The following is a 23,849-nucleotide window of genomic DNA, read 5'->3' as shown; positions in this document are numbered from 1 at the left end:
GCTGACAAAGTCTACAGATGACTGCAATCTCCATGCCATCATAAACTCCCCAGAAGACACCATGATCCACCAAGATGGAAGTTCCCATACAAATGGTAGGTATCAAAATCATGAACTAAATTAAATGTCAAGAAATTTATAGTCCTATCACTCAGCAAGTATGACTCCTCTTGTAACTATCACATTGATGATATACCCCTGAAAGTTGATATTGTACTCAGGGATTAAGGAACCTATAATGACATCAAATTGCCTTTTGATCACCACCACATACCCAGTATTATAAGGAAGTCCTTTTTCATCACACAGATTATATCTAAACCTAGATGTCCATGTCCAGGAATATAATCATTCCACTGTACTTGGCCCTCACGTGGCAGCTCATTGAGTATAATGACCCTTTAGCAATGTACCTGTCCTATCACTTATCACAACTAGAACAAACAAAATGCTTCCTTACAAAGAAAATCAAGGGCCTAAATATTAAAATCTATGCAGACCATCTCAAAGCCTTGTCCTCCTTTTTGGTATCATACAGACTACTGACAGGTGATCTCCGCCTTGCATATAGAGCCTCAACAGACTCTCTCCTGTCAGACACATTTGCAAATCCAATATTCCCCTTCTGTGCAACCATCTTCTATTCCACATGAAGTAAAGTACCTCTTTTATTCTAGTCAAATGTAATTTAGAGAAATGGATGGATATTCACCCCTGGTTTATTACCTTTTTCCTGCCTGGAAAAGGGCAACATATAAATATCTCAGCATATCCTTGTTCTGCTCATCTCTGAATTATCTGTGCACAAAATACAAAGGTTAAAACTACCATGGGAATGTAGGGCTAGGCTTCTTAAGATCCTCACAAATTAAAGCCTAGTAAGTACCTCTGAACCGAAGAATCCTCATACTGCTTGCCTGCATTTCCTCACCCCTTGCTGTGTATGCCTGATGCACTTAATAGCAGATGAGCCGGGGTTTTTTTGTCCAGTAAAATTTCATTTGCAAATTACTGAAAAGTAACACTGCCATCTTGTTTTGGTATGAGGACAGGAATGTAAATTTGCCTCTCAGTTCTTTGCAAGTGTGACTCATTCAGATTTTATGCTCTGCCTAGAATGGTACCTGTGGAGGTTTAGGGTCTGGAATAGGGATACCGGTGAAATGTTGTATGTGTTTTACTTGCAAGACTACTATGCTATGATTTCTGCAGTTTCAAATATTCACCAAGCAATATGAAGTCTCAGCCCCTGTCCTACAAGCCTTATTATATCTTAGCTCGATGCCTTAGGTCCAGTTCCTCACAAGATTATGTCCTCTCTGGAGTCCAGTGTTTCTCTGTCTTAGCAGAAGGGGGCCTTAATGACTCTGAGTCTAAGGAAGCCTTCTTTGGTCCATGATGAACTTGAAGAGTACTTCTTAATCTCCTGGCAAGGTTTTAGGGAAGGTATTTTATGAGCAGGGTTGTTCATGTTTTGTAACTATTTACTACTGCATCAAGGCATCTGTTCAGTTAAATAATGCAATGCATTTTAGAGAAGTGTATCCTTATTTATTTGATCGATTTTCTAAATAAAAAAGCTTCTTAAACTTTTTATTAAAACCATGGCCTAAATAAATTTACAGTTTCCCCGTATGACATCATGTGAGGAGGTTGTCCATAGACTTAGCATGTGCAACTTATGCCCATCAAAGTCTATGGATGCTTCTCACAATTTCTCCTCAGTTGATGTCACGGAGGTTAAAGGTTACCGTTAAACCTCAGAGTTATCAGCACTTTGTAACCTGCATACAGTGCTGTAACAGGTAAGTCACAAAACCATGACAAAACACTTTAAGCAGCTTAAGCTTTATTACATTTTTTTATTTTCTGCACTACTGAGATGTCTATTATTAGGTCCTCAGTGATCTACTCATGACTCAGTAGTAGCTCATGAGCTCCTGTTGGAATGATTAGCTAGCTACTGAAGTCTGATAGAAAAACTGACAGAATGTTTTGTCTCCTAACTTTTTGGATGATGTCAGTGGATTATTTCAAGAACTAATTCTTCGACTTTCTGTCTAGACTATTATATTCAACAGGATGCCATCCGGACAGATTTCAAGTACCACTGCTATGATGATGACATGCACCTTATCCTCCTTATCCCTGAGAAATCTATAACTTTGAATTCTGTTTCTGATTACCTTAACTATATCCACTGGGTGTTTAGTAACTGGCTCATGCTCAATACAAAAAAAAGTTGTTGCCATAGCAACACACATCACCCTCAGGGACTCGAATGTTGAAACTTTTACATTATTTTTGTGGTTGGCAGTCATGAATTAATGTCCATTGTGCATGATCGCGATGTTATTCTTGACTAACTGACACTTAAAGCCAATGGTTTAACCGTTTTTACCAGTGTATATATCTGCATAAAATAATATTTTGTAACTTTTGCAAGGTATTCAATAAATGTTTACTCTTTGTCCCTGAAAGATATTTCACTTACATAATGGATCTCAACATATCTTCTCTTTGTATAAATGGTATAATATAGGCAATACATAATAAATATTCTTACATTTTCTATAAGGAACAGACAACAAGGGCTTTGATCTTGCAATGTTATATACCTTGGACGGTCCCAGTGTCATCACAAAATTGTGTAGATAACTACTTATGAATACAAATAGGAGTGACTTCTATTTTTGTAAAGAAATAATACACCCTATAAATACAGATGACTAGTCACAGACGTTTGATTCCTTTTCTCATCCTGGAATTTATTTTGTCTAAAAACATGACCTGTGTGTGTGTGTGTGTGTGTGTGTGTGTGTGTGTGTGTGTGTGTGTGTGTGTGTGTGTGTGTGTGTATGACACCTGTCAATGCCACACTGAATTCACAGTGCAGTCAAGGTACAAAAAACTATTTCTGCTTAGATTAAACATTATCTGACCAAATATACTTAGTTTCCCAGAAATTAAGACATGAATTTACAAACTCAATCACACATATATATCATCATCAACCCCCTTTTGTCCATGTTCTACATGGAGTTGGGTTTTTGTGTCAACTGTCACCATCTCTCTTATTTCAGTGCCACTCTCCTACCTTCGTTCACAGTCTTGTCTGACTATCACAGGTCTTCTCTGACACAATCCATCCATTACTTTGCTGGATGCCTCATTTCCCCTTGCCTTCTCACTGTCTGTCTCAAATCTTCTTCACCAAGCTGTTTTCTGTTTTCCTACACATGTACCTGAATCACCATAAGCTATTCTCTTTCATCTTCTCTGCAAATGCAGCTTCTTGGGTTTCTTCTCAGATGTCCTCATTTCTTCATTTATCCCACTGTGTGCATCCTAACACCCATATCAGGCACTTCATCTCCATCACCTCTGGCTTTCTCAACTGCTCTGCCTTCACTGTCCTGGTTTCTGCATCATGCAGTTATACTGGTCACACCACTGTTTTGTACACCTTGCTTTAAAGCTTCTTTGGGATTCTTCCCACATACACTATCAATAACACTCTGTGACAGTTGGATAAAGTCCCTCTAATTCTAATTTTGAACTCCTCACTCAGACTTCCCTTTTCAACCACTCCTTCCAGGTTTCTGAAGTGGTTAACTTGTCCCATTATTTTCCCTTCCGTCCCAGTTCACAGTTTTTCTGATTTCCCTAAATTTACTGCAATTACATCTGTCTTATGTTTACTCCATTACATCCCATGTGCTGTTGGTTTTGCATTCTGAGTCTGCCTGTAATGCGACATCATCTGCATACAGCAGCTTTATAGATCTGTCTGCTTTAACCTGTTTGCTAATATTGTCCATCAACGGTATGAACATCAGTAGACTCGGACTTGAAGTCTGATGCACACTCATTCCCATTAAGAACCCCTTTGAGTCCAAATACTGTTCATACTTTTGTCATTGGCTCCTTGTACATAACCTGCACTAATTCTACCAATGTTACTATGACTTCAAACTGTTACAGGACTGCTCAAATTTGCTTTCTTAGGACAATGTCATATCCTTTCTCCAATTCTAGGAAAGCCCAGATGGATTCTTTCCTCATCTCTAGCTTCTTCTCAACTGTCTGCCTCACTGCAAACATCAGAGTCGTTGTACTACATCCTGATCTGAATCTGATCTGTTTCATTTCTACTACTCTGTGTGTTTATCAATCATCCTCTCCAGAACATTTATACAGCATGACAGGAGTTAGATACCTTTATATTGCACACAGTGGAGAATGTCACCTTTAATCTTTTACACTGGCACTATTATCCTTATTCTCCAGTCATCTGGCATATGCTTTTCTCTCAATACTGCCATGACGACCCTAAGGAGACATTTCTCTCCAACTCATCCATTACCTTGATCATATCTGCCATTACCTCATTTGAGCCTGCTGCTTTCCCTGACTTTATTTTCTTTATTACCATTCTTACTTTTTCTAAAGTAGACTTTTTCTCTTATTTTATCATAAGCTGTATTTGGGACAGTACAGCTTCTGTGGTATGCAGACACAAACACATACACACACCCATATAGACAGATAGATATAGATAGTTTTATGTAATTATTATAAATAATTCATAGTGTAAAATACATTAAAGGCAAACTGGTAAATATACCTGCCAGTTATTGGTAATTCACAACTCTTTCTGTAGTAAATATACACAGTTAACCAAATGTGAAATGTAACAGCAATTGGAAAAGTACCCTTGTCTGGGACTTAGAGGGTTAAAGCCCCAGCTTTAATCTGGATGGCCTAGCACTGTAGCTGCTCCAGTGCTGGAGGAGCTGAGTGAGTGATGGAGGATGGGAATTGAGCAGCTGAACCATAGCCATAGCTGGCTCATCTGGTGCTAGGTGCCACTCCTGACCTGGCACTCCTCAACACTACGTTGTGTAGCAAATAAAAGGGGAATGTTCTCCAATATGGTACTCATCTCTAGAAATGGAGGGAGGAAGTCCAAGTTTCTGTTATCCTTTACATTTATATGAAGAGCAAAAGGAAAACAAACAAAAATAAATAAATAAAACTGATCTGTCGATTGTGCACTCTAACATCTTGTGCTCAGGGTGGCTGCATCCTTCACCCCTCCATAGGTATACATCTGCTTGATTCTAACTTGCACAGCCTTGAGTAAAGGACTGGCTGTGTGGCTGGCTGATTGCCACTTGCAATCAGTGGCCTACAGGCAGCACTAGCAGCCTGGAATCTGTGATGTTGGCTTGGTATTTCCAAGTTGGAGATGGTAGGTCACTATGTCTATTTGGGGAACATGCATGCAGAAGCATAAACATTAGAGGCCCTTGCAGTGATACAGATGCTGATGTCAGCCATGGAGGTGGCTTAGGCATAAGAAATGAAACCCCATGAGAGCTCAAGTTGATGAAGTCTTTGGACTTAACCATGGCAAACCAGAAGAAGTGGTGGCAGTACATCTCTATAATGTTATGACAACATGCTTCAAAAGGTATAGTAATTTAATAATAATTCAGAAATGACAGCTTCATAAAAAGACAAGACTCATCTCAGTATTCTTTTACTTCAGTATGCAGACTGTCTTCTTTTAAACAATTAATACTAAAAGATGGCATACATATTCTGCTTTCAGGTGTTCACATATTTGCTCTTGATTTTTTAAACATGTGACTGAATGTAATATGCTTTGTTTAAGACCATACTTTTAGTAGTATGACATGTACTTGAAATTTGTATTACACTACTATGTTCTGTTTGCTGTCTCCATGTTCAGAATCTTTTGAAATGTTTTTTTTTTTTTTTCTTTTTTGTCTGAGAATGTTGGGAATCAGTAAAATCACTGTTAATTTGTTGAAACTATATTGCTGGATGCTGCCATTGATGTTACCTAATGTTTTAGAAATACAAACAAAGTGAACTTCTGATTCAAGAATTAATGCACATATGCTTTCCTGTTCTGTAAATAAGCAATAATACCTAACGAAGTAGACAGCCTGGACAGTACTTGTATAATATTTTAAATAATATTACGGTATTGCAGTATTCTTTGTTTTGGTACCAAAACTAGGCTAGAATGCCAAGTATTTTGCATGCAGTGTTTACAAACACATTACCAACAAGCATTATGCTAGTTATCCTGCACTTCGTTGATGACCAGTTCAAAGTACCTTATTGCAACTGGTCAAATCAACTTCTCATGTGGTATTCTAAGTGACAGCAGGATTAATATATATATATATATATATATATATATATATATATATATATATATATATATATATATATAAGCTAGTATAATGTCAGATATTATCTCCAGCATATGGGGGGGGGGGGATCTCCCTCTGTAAAAATGTTTTCTTTTTTCCTCTCTGTCTAGACTAGTCATGTTCTTAATCAGCTCTGATCAGTGAGAGTCCCCCTACCCCTGAGATCCTGCCCAGATCATTCAAAGTGTAAGTTATTGTTTTCCTCACCATTGATTCCCATCAACGTAATTGCAGAATTCTTCCATGTCGTCTACTTCTGAAGGCTTTTTTCCTGAATCTCACTGCCCCCTCAGACTAGAAAGTATGAATGTGATTAGTGCTGATGATCCCAGTACCTGTTGTCTGCCTATGGTTTATAAGTGTTTGCTTGTTTCTGCCATACATTATTCCTCTCTTTAGCATTAGCTACACCAATGTCAGCTAAGCTTTGAAATAAGCTCATCTACTCACCATCCTTACAAGGCATGACTACAGTACTATTTTTCACAAACCTTTCCAGTATAGCCTGCACTTCAGATTATATCCTTCTTGACATGCATTGTATCTTCACAAAAACTATCCTCTGATAAGGTGACATGGCTTAGTTTCTTTGTAATCTCTTTGTCTGTAAGCTTAGAAAGAACATATGATGCTATCACCTAACCATCAGTCTATCCATTGTGCTAAGAATTCTGATGTCCATACCCACTCCTTATTAAGCAAAATCTCAAACTCCACTGTCTTGAAATTATTAGCTGTAAGCTGCTCAAGTATGTTCTGCCCTTTTGCATAATCTCCACTTCTTCCTACTCATATGTTGTGCTTGACAGGCATGTTACTTTATCTGTAGGATTTGACTTTTCACAGAGTACTGCACATATGCTCTACATAGCAGTTTCTTGACATTATTTTTTTTATTTTATTTAACATTTGTTAACTGGGAAAGTCCGACTTGGAACTAAGCCAATTTTCAGCAGAGGCCTGGGGAGAAAATGCTCCAGATTATGTTTTTTTGTGCATTTGCTATTATTCATTTGTTGAATTTAACTTGTTACTCTAAATATTTATATTGTATTTTGGGTTTTATTTACTGACTAAGACCTATCAATCAGAAGTGTTAATTCTCATGAATGACTCATAAGCATTGCTCTGAAAACATGCCTTGTCTCTAAGTTACAAAGAATGTAGAGGTTTGTCATATGTCACCCAGTGGCTCAAAAAGTTTAGCATATTTGTTATAAATTGATTTAGGTTACTTTTGACAATAGAGAATTAAAAAAATATGCTTGGTCAGTAAGAATTCCAAAGGGATACATTAGAGTATAGAAACAGTCTGCTTAAAGAATGCCTGCTTTTTGCACTAAATCTGTGTGCCAACAATAGAAAATAAATGAAATCACAAGACTTTTACATTCACCAACCAGACTGTGTTTTTATTGCGAAAAGGAAATATGATCTCAGATTTCCAATAAGAAATAAAAAACAAATCAAAATTACCATTAAAATAATCTCAGGATTGTGAAATAAAAAATTATTATGTTGATTAGTTTTGACATCAGCCAGTAGCTACAAACCGTACAATCCTCAGATTAGTTATTTAATCAGTTTTGGAAGTATTATTTGTTTTGGTACCTCCTAAATAGGCATTTTGAAGCTATTTGTGCATGCCAGCCATGTGCAGAATATATTTCCCAGGATTCAGCAAGCCCTGCACGATGTGCAGGAATAGTGCAAGAGTTACTGCACGCAATATGGCTGATGAGTGATCCAGGAATGAGCTCCCTGGGGCACTTGCGCTCCTACACTATTCCTGCATGGACACCACTGCTATATGCTAATTACCCAATTTGCAGGTGAAAACCATGCAAATGAGGTGAATTAGCGATCCAGGAAGCAGGCAGGCATCTGTGCAGGAATAGTGTTACCTGCAGAAATATATTTGGTTACTAACCAAATACATTTCTGCAGATTACAAAATGGAGGCAGGACAACTCCAAGGAAAGCATGTATTCAATGGAGTAGGCATGCCAATGGCTAAATATGTGGCCATTGGCATGATAAAAAGTTGCAAAATGATAAAAAATAACTTTTATTTTTTTTGGCCGATTTCTGCCGTTTAAGCGTAGGGCAGCGGTGTGCAAACGGGATCGGGCCAAAAATAAGAAAAAAGTTGGAAATAAGCTTTTAAACCCAAATCAGCCTTTTTCCATGATAGTCAATGGCATGCATAAGACAACAATACCAGGGAGTAGTGGTTGCTAAGGGGGAAGGCTGAGTGTGAGTGTATTAACTATGAATTAGCATTCTGTTTTATGCAAATGATGGGATTATACTGAATCACAGATTTCCTCTTAGTTTGCACTGAACCATGTAGGTACAACAATACAAGAGCTGAATGAGTTCATAAGGGTGTGTGTCATGCTTGCTGTAAGCTCATTGGAGCTCTGTGGCTCATGTTTGTCCTTAGCTAAGCACAACTAAGGAAGGGTGTGTGTCAGATGCTCCTGAGCACTGTATACATAGCCTAAATGGGTGAGTGTGCCACGCACTGGGTTTTAAGCAAAAAAAAATGGAGAATCGCAGCTCTGTTCACATCTGAGCATGGGGCATGTGCAGCGTGCCTCTGGGCTTAAACAGGAAGCCAATGGGAAGGAAAAACAGCAGAAGGAAAGAAATCAAGGAGAACTAGCATATCTGGTGAGTGGAATTTATCAGAATCAGCCAAATACACATGCAGTAGCCCAGCACACTACTATAAACCATGCAAACATCTTTCAGTCTGTTTTTTGGGGAAACAGCAGTAGGAAGGCAATCAAGGAGAACTAGCATAGCTGTCAGGTGAAATCTATCAGAATCAGCCAATTACACATGGAACAGCCTAGCACGCTACTATCAACTATCCAAACACCTTCCAGGCTTGTTTTTCCCACAAACTCTACACCACCGGTGTACACAGATGGGGAAATTTTACCTGACAAAACTAACAAAATGTTAGGAGCTGCAGTCACTCTCATACATCAATATGTGCAAGAGGCTGATGGTGGTGAAGATGTGAATGCAGATGACCAACCCACAGTGAGGAGAAGGAGAAGAGTGTACAGACCCAGGGTAACCTACCAGGGGCTAAATAAGCTGGAGATAGTGGAGTGCTATATGGTGGGCAGGGACATTCTACCTCAAATTGTTGAGCTGTGCCGGCCACGCCTCACACACAGAACCAATAGAGGGAAACCCATCCCAGTGGATACCAAGGTATGTGTAGGCTTACGAATACTAGCCACAGGTACTTTGCAAAGACCAACTGGAAATATCATTGGGATTTCACAGGCATCAGCATCCGAGATACTCCAGTTCGTGGTTGCCATGTCAGCATATACTGGTGAGCACATATATTTCCTCAACACCTGTGAGGCACTGACCAGCAATATGTGTCTCTCCCACCAAATAGCAGAATATACTGAGGTAGTGGGTTCTATAGACTGCACGCATACACACATCAAAGCATCACCTGGAGAGTGGGGTAGGGTCTACATAAACTGCAAGGGCTTCCCCTCCAACAACTCCCAGGTCATGTGTGATGCCCAGGGCATTATCTTGAATATGTGTGCTGGCAGCCCTGGAAGCTATCACAACTCCCACATGTGGTATATGACACAGCTGTACCAGTCATTTGCCAGTGGGGACATCCCATATGGCCACCTAGTGGGGGATGTTGGTTGTGCACTGGAGCTGTGGCTGATGACACCCCTCAGAAATGCATGCACACCTGAACAAGAACTCCATAATGAGACACAGACACAAACCAAAATCATAATAGAGCATGTGTTTGGGATGCTCAAGCCACGGTTCCGCTGCCTGGACCTATCCGGTAGAGCCTTGCAGTACTCTCCAGCTACATTTACACAAATGTTCATAGTATGTGCCATGATACACAATATGATCCTGCAGAAACAGCTGCAGCAGGAACAGCACGAGGCAAGGTCACACAGCCCCCCACCATTGCCAAGGCCATCACAGGCACAGATTGATTCGGAGGGGGAACTACCTAAGCCTGCCCATGTAGGCAGAAGGAGGCGTGCCCAGTATGCCCAGGCCTTAGCAAAGAGACAATGCATAGCACATACACAAACAAGGCTGGGACCCAGGGAATGACACCTCTCTCTGAATCGCACATACAGTAAAAGGGATGCCAAACATGTCACTACTTGTGCTTTACCATGTATAGGGAGTGTACTAGGTGCATCCATCATAGTCAGCCCTCCAGCACCATCCTCAGTACTGGCACAAACACAAGGTAAGTCAGTCTTCCTATCAATTGCTGAATGTAGTAGTATGTTCTGATAGTTGTATCTATGGTATGGATGTGAGCATGCAAGGCAATCGGGTGGCTGAATGGGATGGCAGCAGATAGTGGATACCTATATGGGCAGCAAGAAATCCATAAAAAATACTGCTGTCAACATACTAGGCAGTGCTAGATAAGGTGACAAATCCCACTGCAGTACATATTGTGGCCCACATGTGTGTCTATAGGACATACACATGCTTGTCAGTGTGGCTCACATACCCACCACCAGCCTCAGCCAGCAGGACAGGTGGAGATGACCATAAAGAAAGGCTGGTCTAAGGCCTCTAATTGATGGCAATGGTGAACAGCCCCCCTCCAGACCTACACAGACAGAATACAACAGGTCTGGCAGTTGTATGTCAGTTCTGAAGGGTAAGAAGTCTAAAACTGAAATGCAGGTCAATAAAACCTAAGATCTGTACACTACTGATATGCCTCCAGTCTGTATGATAGGTCAGAATACAAAATGAAATGGAAGCCAGCAGAGTACCAGAAATACCACTACAGTCATAACAAATGTTTAAAGTCATCAGGTGTGCCCCCCATCTCATGTAGAAATGCAGTAACATGTAAGTGTGAGGTGTAATAACAGTGGAGCACAGATTACCTGAGCTGACCCAATCTACAGGATAGATTGTTGTATGTGTACAATATGCAGGGGTCCATTTGTTAGGTTGTCGTGTGTTCAATATTGTGTGGAAATGGTCAGCTTGTAGGCATGGAGGGCTGTGTGTTGTTGGCCTATGGGCAGTACTGTGGATGACAGGGCCATGTTCTGACAACTGCAGTGTCAACCACAATGCTTCTCAGCAATAACCATGTCAGCAGTCATCCATACTCACTGACCAGATGTCAATATCTCTCAATGTCTGAAAGATGGACATGCCATGAATGTGGGCCCATACATGCACACAGTATACAGGTGGAAGCACAATAGACAGAGTGCATAAAATTTAACTACCAACTGCACACAACTTTGGAATTGTACATACAGGTTAGCAGCACATTAGTTGTCTGTGTAGTATGGAATATTGATGTAGTCTGGACAATCACTGGCAGAGCACAAAAGGCACAGTTATGAAGTAATGAGAGACTGCCTATGTCCCTGCATAAGGCAGCATAAGGGGAATGTCCCAGGTATATCTATGAGTCACCTGCAAGTAGCTTCCATATCACACATGCACTCACCTCACCCCACCATCACCCACAGGTTTATCACAGGTCATATCCTTGCTGTTGGGAATGAGTACAGTATGACCGCACTTCTGTATGGGAATACCCACAGAATGCAGCATGCTGAAGAGGTGTCTTATGCAGGTGTGTCCCTAGCTGTAAGCAGCACCTTGCATGCATCCGGACCAATGGGTCAATATGTACAGGAACTATTGCCATTAACACCTCAAACACAAACCCTGCCTCCCTAGGGGAATCCACTGGCTTGCAGCCTGGGAATGTAGGAGTGACAGAATGCACTGGCCTGCTACAGGTGGCCTGTATTACTACCAAATGGCCTACAGTCCTCTGTCAAAGGCCTGTGCCTCACCCGTAGTGCCAAAGTATGGTACCTCATAGGGTCCCAAATAAACTAATACAGGCAACAGAACACAAATGTAAGGCCATATTGACAAATCCCAGTAGCATGCCCCCCCCCCATGTCCTACTGCATGAACCGGCGGCCAATCCATAAATACTGCTGGTATGAAGGGCCAACTATAGGGATACTTCCCAGATATCACTTTCATAATGTTAGCATGAGGATAGAATAACAGATTGGGGGGGTTAGATGCATGGACGTCATGGAGTGTGTGAAGTCTGAAACTCTGATGTGTGCACATACTACCCCTGCCTGCAAACCCAGTAATGGGTGGCTACAAACCTGCTCATAAACCACAATGTGAAGGGGAACTGACCAGATATATGAGCCCTGCCTCTGGGTAACCTGGGTGAATCTGTACAGCTGAGAGGTATGGCCACAGGAGGATATGGCCATTCTGTTAAGTTGATATATGTACAAGAGGATCCTCAGCCACCATACTGCCAAGGTGCTGGACCACTTACACAGACCCATCAGCAAGTGCCTGTAGCTACCCCTCCAGAATGGCAAGAGTGTGCAAGAATGTGTAGGCTGTGGACCACAATACTGGACTCAGTTTCATTCATCTTGTATTTCCCAGTAAATAACTGTGAGCGAATAATTTATATTGGTTAGTAGTCGATGACATAATCAATTACAGTGTAAAAGAATACATATGTCTGAATATCTCTGCTAACACCAACCATGTAATGCAAGCAACACAGACAGGAATAGTTACAGTATCCCCCTATCTGTCGCCCATTGTGACTCCATATTGTGAAGCTATCTACCAATATCCTGCAGAAACAGGTTGCTATCAGTAGGCTGAAAACACCAAACCCTACACTGGAGTACAGCCCTACTTGGAATGGATTCATACACTCTATAGAGAAGGTCATACTGGGCATGCTCCTACACTTAGACAAATGAAGCCCATGTCTGACCACACAGTAGACTATACATATCTGTCATTTGCAGATGTCTGTGCACACACACCAATTTGTACACCATTTATGCTTCACACACACATCGGATAGGAATACTCACACATATCCAAGGCCAACACACTATAAAATGTCAAACATACACACACAGAGATGTGGGAAAGAGAGAGACAGACTGTGACAGATAAAATTGCATTATAATGCCTGTCCCACCCACTACATATCCAATTGGCCAATATCGCATGATGTGCAGATGTCAATTACTGTATAGATTCCTTTTGGTAGCCCTCATACCTATAGTGTCTGTGGTGCTTGTGATAACTGTGTAACACAATAGTAAAAAACAGTATTCATGTAGCATTTGTATACTCAGTCCTGTCAAATGTAAAGTTGTAGAAAAACACAAACGTAAAACCAATAGAAATCCAAAAGTCCACGGTCTCCTTGCTCCAGCAAAAAGAGTTGCAAAACAACTAAAATCTGAACGCAATTTTATTATTAACAAGCGTTTTCGCCACACACAATGTAGTGGCTTCTTCAGAGAGATAACAACTGCCAAAGTGTAGTACACGTATTTTAAAAGGTTAAAAAGGAAGTGATGTCATACAACATTAGGAAATTTTAAAATTTAAAAATGTTTCTACTTAACAATTGTAAACATAAAAAACCATAGAAACATTAAATAGAAGCTGCATCATGAATTAGAAAACAATATTAAATACTCAAATGGGCATAAGAAGATACAACCATAAAAATCACTTAACTACTATATGCAGTTTACAACCACTAAGTATTATATAACAAAATAGGGGGAGGGAGAGGAGGAGGGAAGGGGGGGAGGGGAGAGTGGGGGGGGGTAGTATTTATCAAAGAGCTAAATCAAACCCCCCAAGAAAACTTCACTCATAATAGCCGAACCACATATACATAACCTTTTTAACCTTTTAAAGTACATGTACTACACTTTGGCAGTTGTTATCTCTCTGAAGAAGCCACTACATTGTGTGTGGCAAAAACGCTTGTTAATAATAAAATTGCGTTCAGATTTTAGTTGTTTTGCAACTCTTTTTGCTGGAGCAAGGAGACCGTGGACTTTTGGATTTCTAAATGTAAAGTTGTATGTGACTGTGTGTGCGTGTTTCCAGGGGAATGATTGATGGCCCTTTCACACACACTGCACTTCCCATTCCCCATGTTACCACTCCTGCTGATGTCAGTCACCTTGAAATAACCCTTTGGCCAAGTCTCAATCCTATAAGTTCTGTGGCACTTGCGATAACTGCGTAATACCATAGTGTAGCAAACTAGTTAGGTAGGAATTCTAATCCTGGCCCAGGAAACTATGAAAATGTGTGTGTGAGTGTGTGAGTCTTTGTTGACACCTGCTTTTGTGGTCATTCTCACTTACTGCACTTTGCTCACCCCTCCTTTGAGCACTGTAGCTGATGTCACTCACCTTCAAAGACGCCTTTGGACAGCTCTCCAACACATAACTGCTGTGGTGCTTGTGATAACTGTGTAATACCACACTGTAGCAAACTAGTTAAGTAGGAGTTCTAATCTTGGTCCTGGCAAGTGTGTGAGTCTTTGTTGACATCTGCTTTTGTGGTCATTCACACTTACAGCACTTCCCTCACCACTCCTTTTAGCACTGTAGCTGATGTCACTCACCTTCAAAGATGCCTTTGGACAGCTCTCCAGCATATAACTGCTGTGGCACTTGTGATAACTGCATAATACCATAGTGTAGCAAACTAGTTAGGTAGGAGTTATAATCCTGGTCCTGGCAACTGTGAAAATGTGTGTGTGTAAGTCTTTGTTGACACCTGCTTTTGTGGTCATTCACACTTACTGCACTTCCCTCACCCCTCCTTTTTAGCACTGCAGCTGATGTCACTCACCTTCAAAGATGCCTTTGGACAGCTCTCTAACATATAACTGCTGTGTCACTTGTGATAATGCATAATACCATAGTGTAGCAAACTAGTTAGGTAGGAGTTCTAATCCTGCTCCTAGCAACTGTAAAAATGTGTGTGTTTGTGTGTGAGAGTGTGTGAGTCATTGGTGACACCTGCATTTGTGGTCATTCACACTTACTGCACTTCTCTCATCCATCCTTTGAGCACTGCAGCTGATGTCACACTCCTTCAAAGATGCATTTGGACAGCTCTCTAACATATAACTGCCATGGTGGTTGTGATAACTGCATAATACCATAGTGTAGCAAACTAGTTAGGCAGGAGTTCTAATCCTGGTCCTGGCAACTGTGACAATGTGTGTGTTTGTATGTGAGAGTGTGTGTGTCTCTTTGTTGACACCTGCTTTTGTGGTTATTCACACTTACTGGATTTCCCTCACCCCTCCTTTGAGCACTGCAGCTGATGTCACTCACCTTCAAATATGCCTTTGGACAGCTCTCCTACATATAACTGCCATGGTGGTTGTGATAACTGTGTAATACCATAGTGGTAGCAAACTAGTTAGGTAGGAGTTCTAATCCTGGTTCTGGCAACTGTGAAAATGTGTGAGTGTGTGAGTCTTTGTTGACACCTACTTTTGTGGTCATTCACACTTACTGCACTTCCCTCACCCCTTCTTTGAACACTGCAGCTCATGTCACTCACCTTCAAATATACCTTTGGACAGCTCTCCAACATATAACCGCTGTGGTGCTTGCGATAACTACGTAACACTATAGTACCAATACATAGGTAGGGGTTTGAAACTCAGTACTGGCAAGTGTGTGTGTGTGCATGTGTGTATGGGTCATCAGTATCCTGAGTAGGTCTTGGTGTGGTTGTGCAACTAACAGGATCCACTGCAGGGTGGGTTTTGCTACATTTTCATATTGAGGACCCATATGTCCCAATGTCACATTACAAGGCCAACAGTTGTCAGACACCATAGAGGTTGATGTAGACAATGCACAGACATACATTTATATATAGGCAACCATTATAATACCCAGAGATCTCTCTCTACCCAAAGATCATACACAAACATGCTTGGCTCTTTCTCTCTTCCTGTCTTTCTTTCCCTGTGTCTCTCTCTCTCACCCCCTCTCTGGTAGTTGTGGAAAAATGCATCTGTTGTGCATAAGCAGCAGCTTGACTTTGGTAGGTAATGCTCACGATCAGCTGATGGCCTGTGCATGAATTGGAGTCCTCCACTTGCTAATTGCATGTGGAGCACCTGCAGTATCATTCCTATAGCCAATTACATGAAAACACACCCCTACAAGTAAGCAGTGCAAGTGGATGTTGGCCCTTCTCGTTCAATGTCAGTAGGAATTCATGTGGGTGTGTGACAAACAGCATCACAGAGGGAAATACCTCTTACAACAAACACTGCGGAGCAGGCCAAAAAACTGGAGGGAGATGTTCCAGACATGGGGACAGAATGTAAGTATTACTGTTCTTCATTTGAAGTAATGCTGGTTTAACATGGTTTGTGTTAGATGGTTGTTCTGAGTGAGTGAATTAAAGTCTACCATGACAGTGTTATGTGGTTGAGAAAACTCTCACCTGTAGGGATATCTGCAGACTGGCCAGAGTTTGGTGCCTGAGACTTGGTTTGTTACTCACACATTTTCTGTCTTCATAAATGCAGTAGTGCACTCTGATTATTGTACTCAGGAAATGGTAACATCCATGTGTATTACTGACTTTATATCCCTCAGCAGAGATATGTCACAACAAACCCTGTGACACCAGCAATGTTCTCAGTTTATACCTGCAATATGTCAATGTTGGCTCTGTGTTTGAGCCTATGCCCCCCAAGTCTGTCACCCTTTGTTCATATGTCATGCAGTAAGAGGTGGATATGTACAGTATACGATTATTTAATGACATAATTCCTGATATCAAGCAAGAAATATATAAGACTGCCAGACATGTAATGTAAAGGAGGCCTAACAGTTGTGGACAAAACCTGGAAATTCTGTGGTAGTCTATACAGCAGTAAGATCTGTGTACTTATGGTGATTGTTGACAGAGGGTCTGTATTATGTAGTAGTGTATTGTGATCATGTTATTTGGCCTGTGTACAGACTGGGACAGATGCCAGTGTTCTTTGTCCTGTTCTATCTGACAGTGCATGCTGCTCCAATTTCTGATACCCTATCAGTCTATATGTTTGTAAGACTAGACTGAGACATGTCCCATACCACAGTCAGGCATCAGACTATACTGTGAATTGGGCCAGTATATGTAGGGTTACTGTGTGAGTGGCAGACATGATGATGACTTTTGTTAACACAAGCCATTGACTATACTATTACTTAGACTTACCGTCATGTAACTGTGACTGTGTTGAGATCAGTTATGGGTATGCACTTTGACACTGGTGTCTTTTACCCCATGCTGTTACATGCCTGTAGTGCCTGCTATATTTGCAATTACATGTGTATTCCCCCATAGGTAAATTGGATTAGTGTTGTGGCAGTCTACCTGTAGTGTAGACAGTGCTTGGTGACATGCCTAGCAGCATAGTGTATTTACCCTAGTGTGATGTTATGTCCAGATATTTGTCAGATGTACTGTTGCCTGGCTACCATACATGTTGTGTATTTCTGACAATGCAGTGGCCTGGTGTGAAGATGTATGCCACTAACTAGTGTGAAGTATGTGGCTTGGGATCTCTGCCCCTACAGTTAATATGTGTTAGGACAGACAGGAGGGTGTGAATGCATCAACTATGTGAGCTTATCTCGTCCTGTATTTCTGATAGATCCCATTCTCATTGCTCTAAACATCCCCTTTGTCAGGCCTGTTCCACATTTCTTGCACTAAGACATTCTGTGTATACCTCCTGACTGACCAGGTTGTTTCAGATTGTCCATGTTTATTGCTCATACTGCTACTGTATTCCATAGGATCATTACTGTGATTTGTGTGGTACTTCGCCATGATGATTTTATGATGTCTGTCAGTAACTGATGGCATACATGTCACTTTCAGAAGAGCCTTCCTTCACAACATGTATGTTGACACAACCCCTGTCACTGTAGGAACATTCTACAATTATAACTGCAATACATACATTATGTTCCCTTACACTAACAGGTTGAGACTTATGGTGTTGAGGTATGATTCTACTACATGTCATGGGCCTATAGAAATGTATACATACATATATATATATATATATATATATATATATATATATATATATATATGTGTGTGAATATGTATATATATATATATATATATATATATATATATATATATATATATATATATATATATATATATATATATATATATATATATATATATATATATATAGATATATATATATGTATATGCTTTTATGTATAAACATGAGTGTTATGTATACCTTCTCAGATGTATCCCACCATATTAATCTGATATGTGTATATTTACATATAAGAACATGACTGATTCAACACCTTTTTCACTTACAAGTACTAAACAATTTTTGTACTAAGAGCAGTTCATTACTATTCAGTATGTGTACTGAATGATATATTTTTAAAAACAACAGACATCTTTACAGCTCAGATGGCTTAGTGGTTAATTGCTGTGACTATAGTGCACAGGGTCTTGGGTTCATGACCTACAAGGGCTGCTTATTTTGTTGCTAGGCAGAACAAGGACTGTTAGATAAAGAGTGGTTAAGGCAGATTTGAGCAGCTTTAAGCAGGCTTTGTGCAAGTTTGTTCAATGGTAAGCGGTGCTAATGTACTGTTAAATATATAGGCCCTTACAAAGTGTAGGTTTTCCTTACCAATGCACAATTCTGCTAAGCAATTACATTTAAGTAATGCTTACACCTGCTAAGCATTGCTCAGCCCTGGTAACCATTGATCACATTCACGTCTGATAAAATAGCAGGGTAATGACATCTTTAATTAGTGTATTTAATTCCATGTACATAACATGCTTCTATGTGCTGTCATTACAGTAACAAGGGGTGTGAGTATACTGTATGGAATACCTGAGTATACATGGGTAGTGCCACAATCTTTTTTCTTTGTTTGTGTTTCATACTTGGGTAGTACCCCAGGTTATATGCAGTCACACATGCATGTATTGTATCACTACATTACCACTTTTAACAGTGCTTTTCCAAGTAAGAGTAGATTGTAGTACTGGAACCATAGAACCCTACATGCAAAGCTAGACTCTTTGTACTGACTATTGTGTTCTTGGTGTATGACCTGTATGTCTTTATGCATCTCCTATTGGATATTGATCTGATATGTTGATATTAACTGCAGACTACTGTGTTTTAGGACATGTCATTGAGGACTGCTACCCTGTAGTAATGTCATACCTATCAGTTTCAGATGTCTATCTATCAGAATATTCATCCTAATGCATAACCTGTTGGCTAGCTACTTTCTGTCTGTCCTATTTACAGATGTGCAGATGTCAGGTATTCATCCTGGCTGCTTACAGGCAATCTCTGATTGACTGACACATGTTTGCACAGCTGTTTTTATGAATGCCACAGCTAGGAAACCCCACTCTGTATGCACCACATGCTATGGATGCCTCAAACAGACTACCACAGCCGGCAGAACATGTTTGGGTACATGTCCCTAATCCAGACATTGGCCATATTGTGCAATACATGTTGCATACATGTCAATTGAAGTACCTCACTGCCCATCTTCAAGAGAAAACCAGAAGAGTGGATGTTGACTTTAACTGTCACCCTGGGGAATCACTTGTGGCATCATTTGATAGATGACCTGCTGACAAATGTAAGGTGGCATGGTAATAGCGTACTCACATGCCTTACCCTGGTTATCTCTCCATGGACATTAGGCTGGTACACACCTAGGGACACCTACACCTATGGACCCCAGTACTGAGAAATGTATGTGTGCATTATTAAGTATAACAGTGTCTGTGTGTTTGTAAACTTGTAGCTGAAAATCCTCTGAGGGCCTTCTCATCCACTACAGCCCCCCCATTGCTATACTTAGAAATGGCTGCTGCTGTAATTCACATTACATGTACCTTGTTACACTCTTCACCCTATTGGCTACCTGGAGCTTGCAGTACCAGCATAACACTGTTCTACAAATGGGTAGATAGGCATGGGTTATCCTCTGAGTCTTGGAAAATGTGGGTACGTGTGTGTGTGTGTGTTTTTGTATGTGTGTGTAATTGTGTGTGACTGCATATTTGTATGAGACAGCATTCTGAGGCAACATTCTCCAAATGTAATAAACCTTACCATACATTATAAGGGATGGCGATGTTGCTGACATTACAAGAGCCATGACAAACCCTCACACTACTATCCCTGTGGCATGTGCAATAAATGCATATCCCTGTAGTAGCATTGATTAGATAGACAAGAGTTTGTATTGCAGTCCTGGTCAATGTGTGATTGTGGGTATGTGAGAGCATTATCATGGGTTTCAGTGAGTACCATATCGAATGTGGGGTGTGGGTGCTGAGTATGCTTTCTTTGCACCATGGTACCCCTAGTACATGTCCCAAGGTCTGTTGTATTAGGACAGCTGTCACCGTATGGTAACTGATTACATTATCTAGCCCAATGATGCATATGCTGTGTGCAAAAACTCCCTATCAGTATGGACTCACTGGCAAGGTGCAGTGCCAAACACAGGTCTGTCAAATGTGTCTGTGACTGTATGTGTTTGTCAATGTGTATATGACAGTATGTCATACTATGCATTGTTGATTAACACCCAGTACATCCCCATTACCATACTGTACAAGGCCTGCTGATGTTCTTCACTTAACAGGAAACCCGGGACACACCTCATCCTAAAAGCTCTGTGGTGTGTGCAATTAAGGCCAAACACATTTGTAGCAATAAGTACGTAGGTAGGGGTTCTACTCTCAGTGTTGCAAAGTAAGTGTGTGTGTGGATGTGAAGGGATCTACTTCAGTTTGCAGAAATATATGTCCCAGGAGATGATTTGTCTGAGAACGAACTGGTAAAAGGTAACATTTCAAAGGAATCATCTTGTAGAAATTCTCCCCCACTGTGCAGCTGTACAGTGATACTGGAGTTGGTATATATAGGTGGGTGTGGTTGTTGTGGGCACAATCACCCACATTGGGGTTATTGTGCGTATCCCCATGCTTATTCTGCTGTTATACTGTACAGTTTATGTTAACAGGTTAAGTATTTCTTAATCACACTATGCTACCACACCAGCACACTGATGTTTACCAGCTCCATGATTGCACTACATTGGGGAAGAGGACATATACCCTGCCAGTACCATCATCAATGACATTAAACTGGCAGACTGATTATTTACTGATGTGATGTTTTGGCTATTTGGTCTTGGTGGAATTACACAGGCCAAAATGAGTTTACTGCAAAATTAAGTACATTCATGTGTACAGTATTCTTCTGTTTATTGCATCAACACCAAAGCCTGTGTGTGTGTGTGTGTGTGTGTGTGTGTGTGTGTGTGTGTGTGTGTGTGTGTGTGTGTGTGTATGTGTGTGTTATTCACAAACATTTGGTGTGTGCCACCCAGTACACGTACCATTGTACACTGTAGAAGAGCTGCTGACATCAGCCACCATACACTCACCTGTATACACCCCTCAGACCTATCAGTCATGTGGCACATGCAGTAACTGTTATACAGACCTGTTACTTGTGTTCAGCTGTACCCAGGATATGACACAGTCAATGTTTCACCACAGTGCCATACCCCTTGTAGGAAAGGACAGCAGACCAACATCCTGGGACACACATGCACCAACACAAATAGAATACATTATGGAGACCACAATCAGTCAGTGTTAATAAAAGCTATAATGCATCATGTCTGGACAGCTACACACCCTGACATGTAAGTATTAAACATTCCAGCTGAAAACACATTAAACAGCATTACATTGCTAAACCTTAGTGCATTCACCCTGTGCATCAGAACCATATTAGCATGTCCCTGCATCAATGGTATCGATGACAGGGATATAGCACAGGTATCATCATAAGCACAGGGTGTGTGGTGGATTTGCCAGAGGCCTAGGCTGATCCATTTGGTTGATATCGTGTGTGTGTGTGTGTGTGTGTGTGTGTGTGTGTGTGTGTGTGTGTGTGTGTGTGTGTGTGTGTGTTGGGGGTTCTTTAACAATTGGGCTGTGCAGATATGTGTGTAGGTATGTAGGTGCCCTAGCTGTGTTGGCTATGTGTGTGTGTATCTATGCACACAGTTTTGCCATGTGGCTGCCCTATATGGGAATTTGTTGGACAGCTGCAGACCAGACATGGCAGGGTGTACCATTCACCATCTCTGGCCACGACATGGGAACTGTGCCTGCCAGGGGTTCCACGGGCACTACCAGGTAGAAGCCAGATATGTTGCTCTCCCCTGATGATGACAATTGTACGCTGGATCCGTGTCCCTGTTGAAACTGGCCAGGACCACGTGCACATGGCCTGCTGCATTGTGGTGTGGTCAGCATTCCCCCTGCAGTGCTGGTGCTGGTACTGCCACTATGGGAGTGGCTGTGAGTAGTTTCACATCCACGTAGACCTCCAGCTGTTGGTTTTGCTGGCCTACTTCCACGTGGATGACACCCTGCTCCCACTACATGCTCCAATACCGACAACACATGGTCGAGGATTCCTACCATCTCACCCAACTGTCTATCCAGGACCTCTGCAAAATAACGGTGGGCACCTGCAAGATCACGGATGTTGTCAAGTACAGCAAAATGAGTAACCCACTGGAGCCTCAGACTCTGTCTGGTAAAACATTCCATACATGCCTGTGCCTCCATCACAGCCCAAAACATGCGTCTGGTGACAAATGCTGTGGCACTTCTGCCAGGGGCATGATGGACAGCAGCCCTCCTACAAGCACCCCATGTACATCTGCCTGTGTGGTACCTCAGCAATTATCCGGCTATGGCTGCTGTGTACAGACACACTTGCCATAGTCCCCTCACTGTCCTGTCCTAGGCCACCACCCGCCAACTGTCCCTTATCTATGGCCACTGGTGATGGAGTATGTATGGGCATTGTGACTGTGTGTGGGGATGGGGTGGATAAAAGTGGGATGTCAACCAATGGCACAGCTTCAGCCCCTAACAACCCTGCCTGTGCCTCACCATACCTATCATCATTGTCAGAGTCTGTATGGACACTAACATCAGTTTGCCTGCAGGAGGGGCCCTGACCACCTTGCCACCTGTGAGGGGAAAACAAAAAATGTGATTTAAGACCTGTATGTTATTTATTACCTCCACAAACACTCACACACACACACATACACTTACAGGTGAGGTGGCACAAAGATATTACACAGACCTCTCATTACCCAGCAGTCAACATGCATGACATATGGGACTTAACAGCATGCACTGCAGCTATACTCATTCCCTGTTACCAGCATTATACATCTCTGTGCTGCATGAGTTGTGTTAGTAGGTGATGCCCCTTCCCCTGGAACACACTGCACCCATGTACACAGTATTGCTGTGCACTTGTACAGCACCCCGACATGTACTGTGCACCATACCTCACGAGTGTACTCACCATTGCTGAATGTGAATATGTGTGGCAGTTATGTTTGCTCTGTTGCGCAAAGCCCCATATATGTTTGTCTGATGCATACCTAGGATGATATCAGGACTGATGTCAATAGTCAATGCCTGTCTTCTGATTTTTAGATCTCATCATCAGCAGTGCATATATGAGCAATAAAATCCAATTACACTGACAACCTTCAAAGCTTTAATGTGGATATGAGGAGTGTACACACCCTTGTTGACATGCCA

This window comes from Protopterus annectens, chromosome 10.part0 (genome assembly GCF_019279795.1).
Source record: "Protopterus annectens isolate FY-2018-M chromosome 10.part0, PAN1.0, whole genome shotgun sequence".
NCBI lineage: Eukaryota > Metazoa > Chordata > Ceratodontiformes > Protopteridae > Protopterus > Protopterus annectens.
The sequence above is the reverse complement of the archived record's forward strand: the minus strand, read 5'-3'. Positions refer to the sequence as shown.